Source organism: Bubalus bubalis, chromosome 5, assembly GCF_019923935.1.
Source record: "Bubalus bubalis isolate 160015118507 breed Murrah chromosome 5, NDDB_SH_1, whole genome shotgun sequence".
Lineage (NCBI taxonomy): Eukaryota > Metazoa > Chordata > Mammalia > Artiodactyla > Bovidae > Bubalus > Bubalus bubalis.
The window spans coordinates 81,486,043-81,494,446 of NC_059161.1; the positions used below are offsets into that span (position 1 = coordinate 81,486,043).

General features: G+C 37.5%; 1 pseudogene; it reads left to right on the top strand.

Moving 5' to 3' along the window:
• Positions 1-2,448: 2,448 nt before the first annotated feature.
• Positions 2,449-7,734, top strand: LOC102409969 (annotated as a pseudogene).
• The last annotated feature ends 670 nt before the right edge of the window (positions 7,735-8,404 follow it).

Sequence of the window (8,404 nt, forward strand, 5' to 3'; positions counted from 1 at the left end):
AGTGACTGAACAAAAACAAAATATCTCCACTCAAAAGCCATTAAAGCTAATAGATGAATTCTGCAAACAAGATTAATATTTGTTGCCTTTTCTGTACACTAATAGTGAAGGTGAAAACCTATACTCTGAAAACTATAAAAACTTTGATGAAGAAATTTGAAAATGATGCAGAAAACTGGGAAGATATAATATATTCTTGGATTGGAATAATAAATATTGTTAATATGGCCATATTACCCAGAAAAATCTACAGATTTAATGTAACCTCTATCAAAATGCTCATGACATTTTCACAGAACTGGAAAAGTTAATCCTAAAATTTATATGCAACCACAAAAGACCCAGAATAGCCAAAGCAACCTTGAGAAAAAAGTAAAGCTGGAGATATTATCCTCCTTAAATTCAGACTATACCACATAGTAACAGTAATCAAAACAGCATGGTACTGGCACAAGAAAAGACACATAGATCAATAGAACAGAATAGAGAGCCCAGAAATAAACCCACACATTAATGGTTAATTAATCTCCAGCTTAGGAGGCAAGCTTGGGCTTCCCTGGTGGCTCAGAGGTTAAAGCATCTGCCAGCAATGAAGGAGACCTGGGTTTGATCCCTGGGTCAGGAAGATCCCCTGGAGAAGGAAATGGCAACCTACTCCAGTATTCTTGCCTGGAGAATCCCATGGACAGAGGAGCTTGGTGGGCTACAGTCCACAGAGTCGCCAAGAGTTGGACACGACTGAGTGACTTCACTTTCTTTCTTTCTTTCTTCTTAGGAAGCAAGAATATACAATGGAGAAAAGACAATCTCTTCAATAAGTGGTTCTGGGAAAACTAGGTAGCTCCATGTAAAAGAATGAGATCAGAACACTCTCTAATAGCACACACAAAAATAAACCCAAAATGGATTAAAGACCTAAATGTAAGACCTGAAACCATAAACTCCTAGAAGATAACATAGGCTAAACATTCTTTGACATAAATCATAGGGGATCTTTTTTTAACTCTGTATCCTAAGGAAAAAGAAATGAAAGCAAAAATAAATGGGACATAATTAAACTGAAAATTTTTTGTACAGCAAAGGAAACCATTGACAAAATGGAATAGAACCAACTGAATAAAGCAAAATATTTATAAATTATATGATCAATAAGTGGTTAATATCCAAAGTAACTAAACAGCTCATGCAACTCAACACACACAAAAAATGATTAAACAATGGGCAGAAGACCTGGATAGGCAATTTTCCAAAGATAATATACAGATAGCCAACAAGCACATGAAAAGATGCTCAACATTGCTAGTCATCAGAGAAATGCATATCCAAACCACAGAGATACCACTTCACACCTTTCAATATGGCTATCATAAAAAAGTCTACAGATCATGTATGTTGGAGAGGATGTAAAAAAATGAGAACCCTCATACATTAGTGATGGAAATGTAAATTGGTGCAGACCCTATGGAAAACAGTATGGAAGTTCCTTAAAAAACTAAAAATAGAACTACCCTATGATCCATCAATCCACTCCTGGGTATAAATACAGAAAAAAATGAGAATACTAATTGGAAAAAAAGATACTTCCACCCCAATGTTCATAGCAACAGTATTTACAATTACCAAGATGTGGAAGCAACCTAAGTGTTCATCAACAAATTAATGAATAAAGATGTGGTATATATACACAACAGGATTCTACTCAACCATAACAAAGAATGAAACTTTGCTAATTGTGACAACATGGATGGACTTGGAAGGTGTTATGTTTAGCAAAATAAGTTAGAGAAAGATATATACTGTATAATACCACTTATATGTGTAATCTAAAAAATGAAACTAACTATAAATATAACAAAAAAATATACTCACAGGTACAAAGAACAAACTAGTGGTTACTAGTATGTGGGGGGCAAGTTAGGGGTAGGAGATTAAGAGATATAAGCTACTACATATAAAATAAGTTACAAGGATATATTGTACAGCAACACGGAATATAGCCAATATTTTATAATAAGTTCAAGTGGAATATACCCATTTGAAATTGTGAATCACTGTATTGTACACCTGAAACTCACATGCTATTGTAAATCAACTATACCTTAATTTTTTAAGTGTTAATTAATACATGTTAGAAACTAGTGTTGAATCTAGCATAATGATATGTTTCTGGTAGCATATTATCAATTGGTTCAACCCTTTTGGAAGAAAATATAAACGTTCAGCAGAGCCATTTTTTAAAAATTATACCCTTTGAGGCAGTAACCTCTGTGTTTTATAGTCTAAGGAAATAATCTATATGCTTAATGGAAAACAACAGAATCCACCTTGGCTAGTTCAAGCAGGAATGGAATTTCTTAAAAGACTTCGGGAAACTTATAGGCTCTCTGGGATGCAAGATAAAGAAGAGCCTTGGGAGCTATGTATCCAGGGATAAGGGCCAACCCCATCATGGGGCACCAGGAGGTACTCCAGAAGCACCACCACTTTTCCTGGACAGACCTGAGTCTCCAGACAGCTCAGGTCCTGGACATCCAGCACCAAGCTATTGCCTCCAAGGTGCCCGAAGCCTTTCCCTGCAAGCTTGTCAGTGGGTAGACCCTACACTTCCCCCCACGCTGCTCCTTTCCAAAGTGGAGTTTCTTATAGATGTATATGTGGAAGGGCCCAGGTCCTTCGTGTAGCAGGGATACTGGGAGAGTGAGCTTTAGCATCCACTTTGGGGAGGTGTTTTTCAGTATATGCAAAACTCTTCAAATATGGGGTGAGGTAAGCATGGTCAAAAGACACTGGTCAGTACATATAAGAAAAAAGTCCAAGACAGTCCAAAAGAAGACAGCATTATGTACAGTTATGGTCAACACAGCAGAACTTGTCATAACCAAAAAATTTTGTAATAAGTAAAGGGAGGATTTTTATAATATAATACATTGATAGAATATTGTTTAATCATAAAGATTATAAACCTAAAAATTCACAGAGACAGAAAGTGCAATAGTTTTACTAGGGGCTGAAGGAAGGAGGTTACATGAAGCTAGTGTTTCACAGATTAGAATTTCAGTTTGGGATGATGAAATGTTCTGGAAATTAATAGATAACAGTGATGGTCGCACAATGATGTGAGTGTATTTACCACTGAATTGTACATTTTAAAATGTTAAAACAGTAAGTTTTGTGTTATATATACTTCACCACAAGTCTGTAAAAAAGAGTTATAAAGAATAATGAAAAATATTTCTGATATAAAGGATGACAGAAACTTGTATCCATATTGTCATTGTTGTTGTTCAGTCGCTCAGTGGTGTCTGACTCTTTGTGACCCCATGGACTGCAGCACACCAGGCTTCCCTGTTCTTCATCATCTCCCAGAGCTTGCTCAAACTCATGTCCATCAAGTGGGTGATGCCATCCAATCATCTCATACCCCGTCATCCCCTTCTCCTCCCGCCTTCAGTCTTTCCCAGCATCAGGGACTTTTCCAGTGAGTCAGCTCTTTGCATCAGGTGGCCAAAGCATTCAGCTTCAGCATCAGTCTTTCTAATGAATATTCAGGATTGATGTCCTTTAGGATTGACTAGTTGGATCTCCTTGCAGTCCAAGGGACTCTCAAGAGTCTTCTCCAACACCACAGTTCAAAAGCATCAATTCTCCGGTGTGCAGCTTTCTTTATAGCCCAACTCTCACATCCATATATGACTGCTGGAAAAACCATAGCTTTGACTAGATGGACCTTTATTGGTAAAGTAATGTCTCTGCTTTTTAATATGCTGTCTAGGTTGGTCATAGCTTTTCTCCCAAGGAGCAACCTAGCATCTTTTAATTTTGTGGCTGCATTCATCATCTGCAGTGATTTTGGAGCCCAGAAAAAATAAAGTTTTTCACTGTTTCCATTGTTTTCCCATCTATATGCCATGAAGTGATGGGACAAGATGCCACGATCTTCTTTTTTTGAATGTTGAGTTTTAAGCCAACTTTTTCACTCTCCTCTTTCACTTTCATCAAGAGGCTCTTTAGTTCCTCTTCACTTTCTGCCATAAGGGTGGTGTCATCTGCATGTCTGCAGTTACTGTTATTTCTCCCAGCAATCTTGATTCCAGCTTGTGCTTCATCTAGCCCAACATATCTCATGAAGCATATAAGTTAAATAAGCAGGGTGACAATACACAGCCTTGAAGCACTCCTTTCCCAATTTGGAGCCAGTCCATTGTTTCACGTCCAGTGCTAGCTGTTGCTTCTTGACCTGCATACAGGGTTCACAGGAGGCAGGTAAGGTGGTCTGGCATTTCCATCTGTTTAAGAATTTTTCACAGTTGGTTGTGATCCACACAGTCAAAGGCTTTAGCGTAGTCAATGAAACAGAAGTAGATGTCTTTCTGGAATTCTCTTGATTTTTCTATGATCCAACAGATGTTGGCAAATTGATCTCTGGTTCCTCTGCCTTTTCTAAATCCAGCTTGAACATTTGGAAGTTCTCTGTTTATGTACTATTAAAGCCTAGCTTGGAGAATTTTGAGCATTATCTTGCTAGCATGTGAAATGAGTGCAATTGTGTGGTAGTTTGAGCATTCTTTGGCATTGCCCTTCTTTGGGATTGGAATTATTTAAGAATGCAAAATGTATACAGGTGAAAAGGAGTACATGGATCAAGGATAATTAAAATTATAATACTTTAAGACTATGGGATTACACAGGAATATTTTCTTTCTTTTGCTTGTAATTTTAATAATGTTGGTATAGCATTTTTGGTGTCATTAGACAGTGATTGTCTACCCTATCCCTTTCTCAAATCTTGAGTTTGAATTTTAAAAAGAAGCATAGAAAAAACAAAAAGTGCACAGAAATACTTCCTACCATGAGGGTTCAGGAACAAATCAGCCTGGAAATGTTTGAAAAGGAACAAAAAAAAATAATTCTCACCTGGATGCAGCCCCTAGTTTATTCTCACTACTGAGCCCTGCTTAATAGAATGACACTATCTAAAATGCTTATTTAAATGTTTACTTTTTGCTTGCTAGAATGAACTAAAAATACATCTTTTCAATGCTTCTGGTGTCAGCAGCAATATCAGTTAATACACTAGAAGCCTCCAGAGGTCATGATATTTGCCACCCTAGGTCCTTCCTTGGTCAGTATTGCAGAGTAGGATGTGATGTAGCTGTAGTTCCTTAGAGTTCCCTGAAGAGAATAAACACTAGGTGACCACTTAGTGTTCACCACATGCCAGTTTCTGGGCTGGGTGAGTAGGTGAATGTTTTAACTGAATTGTCCAAACAAGGCTGTGAGATAGTATCATGATTCTTATTTTAAAGATAAGAGATTTGTTGTTCAATGGATTCAGAAAATTCCTAGTGGCTTCTAATTTTGCAAAATAAGAAAGAACTAGGTAAGTTACCTGAAAGTTCTCCATTTTCATGCCCTGGAAATGTTGTATAAATTTATGACTGAAAAGATAAAAGCTTAAATGTATACATGCCTGCCAGTGCAGGAGGTGCAAGAGACACAGGTTGGATGCCTGGGTCAGGAAGATCCCATGGAGTAGGAAATGGCAACCTGCTACAGTATTCTTGCCTGGAGAATCCCATGGACAGAATAGCCTGGTTGGCTACAGTCCAGAGGGTCACAAAGAGTCAGACACAATTGCACTCATTTCATATGCTAGCAAGGTAATGCTAAAAATTTTCCAAGCTAGGCTTCAACAGTACATGAACAGAGAACTTCCAGATGTTCAAGCTGGATTTAGTCAGGTCGCAAATACACACACACATAGATGAACACACAAGAAGAAAGATACATAGAGGCAAGAGAAAGGCTCAGAGTAGTCAGAATACTGAGACTCTGGAGCTTCCAAGGAAGATGATAGAACTCAGTAACTTAAGGGCTTAGGTTTTGCCACCTTGTAAGATCTGGAGATAAGTTTTTAGTTTTGCAAAGACTAGGAAATTGGACCTAAGACCCACACACACAGCCAGGATCATCTATAAGCAGGATGTTTAGTAAAAAAAGGTGACCTAGGGAAAAAAAAATCCATCCACCAGTACTGAATAACAAGGAACATCACTACTTTTTGCTTAGACCCTAAATGAGGAAAAATATTAAAATAAAATACTTTCAGTTGAGATGGAAAACCTGGAGCTTTGTTTCATGGGGCTTTGGTTTTGCTTTTCTCTTGGCTATTTCATTTTTGGTTATTCTCATGGTCCCAGAACCTCTAGACCAAGAAATTCTTATAACAGTTTATGCCACCAGTGATACAATTTTCACCAAGCCAGTGATACCCCAGAATTAAATGGAACATCTCTCAAGGAGGAGACTTTCACAATCCAGGCCATAAGCTAGTCTCATCAATCAAATGATGACCTCACAATTAAAATTTTTTAAAAACACATAAGGAAAAACTATGCATGAGTTAACAGACACAGTAAATACCAGGATTAGAACCCTAAAGACTTGAGATGGTATAACGTAACTCTAAAAGTTATGGCATACGCATATTTAAATTAATCAGTGAGGGCATAAACACTAAGAAAAGAGTGTCACTATGAAAAACAATGAGGGACTTCCCTGGTGGACCAGTGGCTAAAGCTCCCAGCTCCCAGTGCAGGGAGCCCAGGTTCGATCCCTAGCTAGGGAGTTAGATCCCACATGCCACAGTTAAGAGTTTGCTGCAGTTAGAGACCCCATGTGCCACAGCTAAGACCCAGTGCAACCAAATAAATAAATTAATAATTTTAATGAAAAAAATAAAGAAAAATAACGAGTAGTTAAAAAATAGAATTTCTAGAAATAAAACTATATCTCTCATAATTACAAGTAACAAGTGAGTAAAATTAGTTATTAGATACATGAAGAGACAATAAAGCACCCAAATGACAAACTTTTAAAAATTAACTGGGGGGCCTTCTTGGGGGAAAAAAGGTGGTCATCACTGCCAAGGGTCCAAGCAATGACAGGGCTAGGAAAGCACAACCAGGCCTATGTGAAAATCCATGGACAATTCCAGATGTTTTGTGAATCAGAATTGGCTTGCCTCCAGTTTGGGGCTATTTGATTACCAGAGAAGATTTTCATATTGCATTACGAGTTTTTGCTTTTGCTGGTCTACTCGATTTGTTGAATGAATTTTTTGTTCAAAATTTGAACAATCAGAAATCAACTCTTGGATGTGTTCTTGGTTAACCTGCTGATACAATACCTATCAGCACCTCCTATATTACTTTGGCCTAGGCAGATATTATTCTGGTCTTACTTATTTACATAATAATTTTAAAGATGTAATGTTGATTGCTATGATTTTGATGTCAAATATTGAACTCTTCCAACATTGAGAATGCTTGCTAGCTATTCCAATCCTTGCTGTGCCACTACTAAATTAAAACCAGTTCTCATCAGCAAGGTAGACACAGAAGTCCACCTCACCTTGGTGGCAGCTTCTTTGGCAGCTGAGTTTTCAGTTATAGTTGATCCTTTAACACATGGGCATGAGAATCGTGGAAATGAGAGCCGCTGACCTTGCAATTAAAAACCCGGAAATAAAAAATGATGTGTTAACAGTTTGACATTTCCTCAACAAGTTAAGCATAGAATTACCCTATGATCTGGCAATTCCATGTCTAGGTATATGCCCAAAAGAATTTAAAAAGTGAAAGAAAGTGAAGTCACTCAGTCGTGTCCCCATGGACTGTAGCCTGCCAGGCTCCTCTGTCCATGGGATTTTCCAGGCAAGTATACTGGAGTGGGTTGCCATTTCCTTCTCCAGGGGATCTTTCTGGATCCCAGGGATCAAACCCTAGTCTTCCACATTGTAGGCAGATGTTTTACCCTCTGAGCCACCAGGAAAAGCGGGAACTCAAATACTTACACACCAGTGTTTATAGCAGAATTATTTGCAATAACCAAAAGATGGAATAACAGATGAATGGATAAACAAAACATGGTATTCACATGCAATGGAATATTATTTAAATTTAAAAAGGAATGAAAACCTTGTATATGCTACAACATGGGTGAACCTGAAAGATATTACACTAAGTGAAATAAGCCACACACAAAAAAACAAATATTGTATGACTCATCTTACATAAAGTACCTAGAACAGGCAAACTCATATAGACAGGAAGTAATAGTACTGTAGATGTACTGTAGTAACATCTAGTAAATGTTACTAGAGAATGTAGGCAGTGGGGAGTGAGGATTTGTTTTATAAGAGGTACAGTTTCTGTTTGGGATGATGGAAGAGTTCTGGAAATGGATAGTGGTGGTGGCGGCATATTGTGAATGTGCTTAACACCACTGAATTGTACACGTGAAAATGGCTAATGAGTAAAATTGTATGTATTTTATAACAATAAAAATGTATTATTTTATAACAAGAAAATTTAAATACAGGACCACCAAATTACATTTGAAA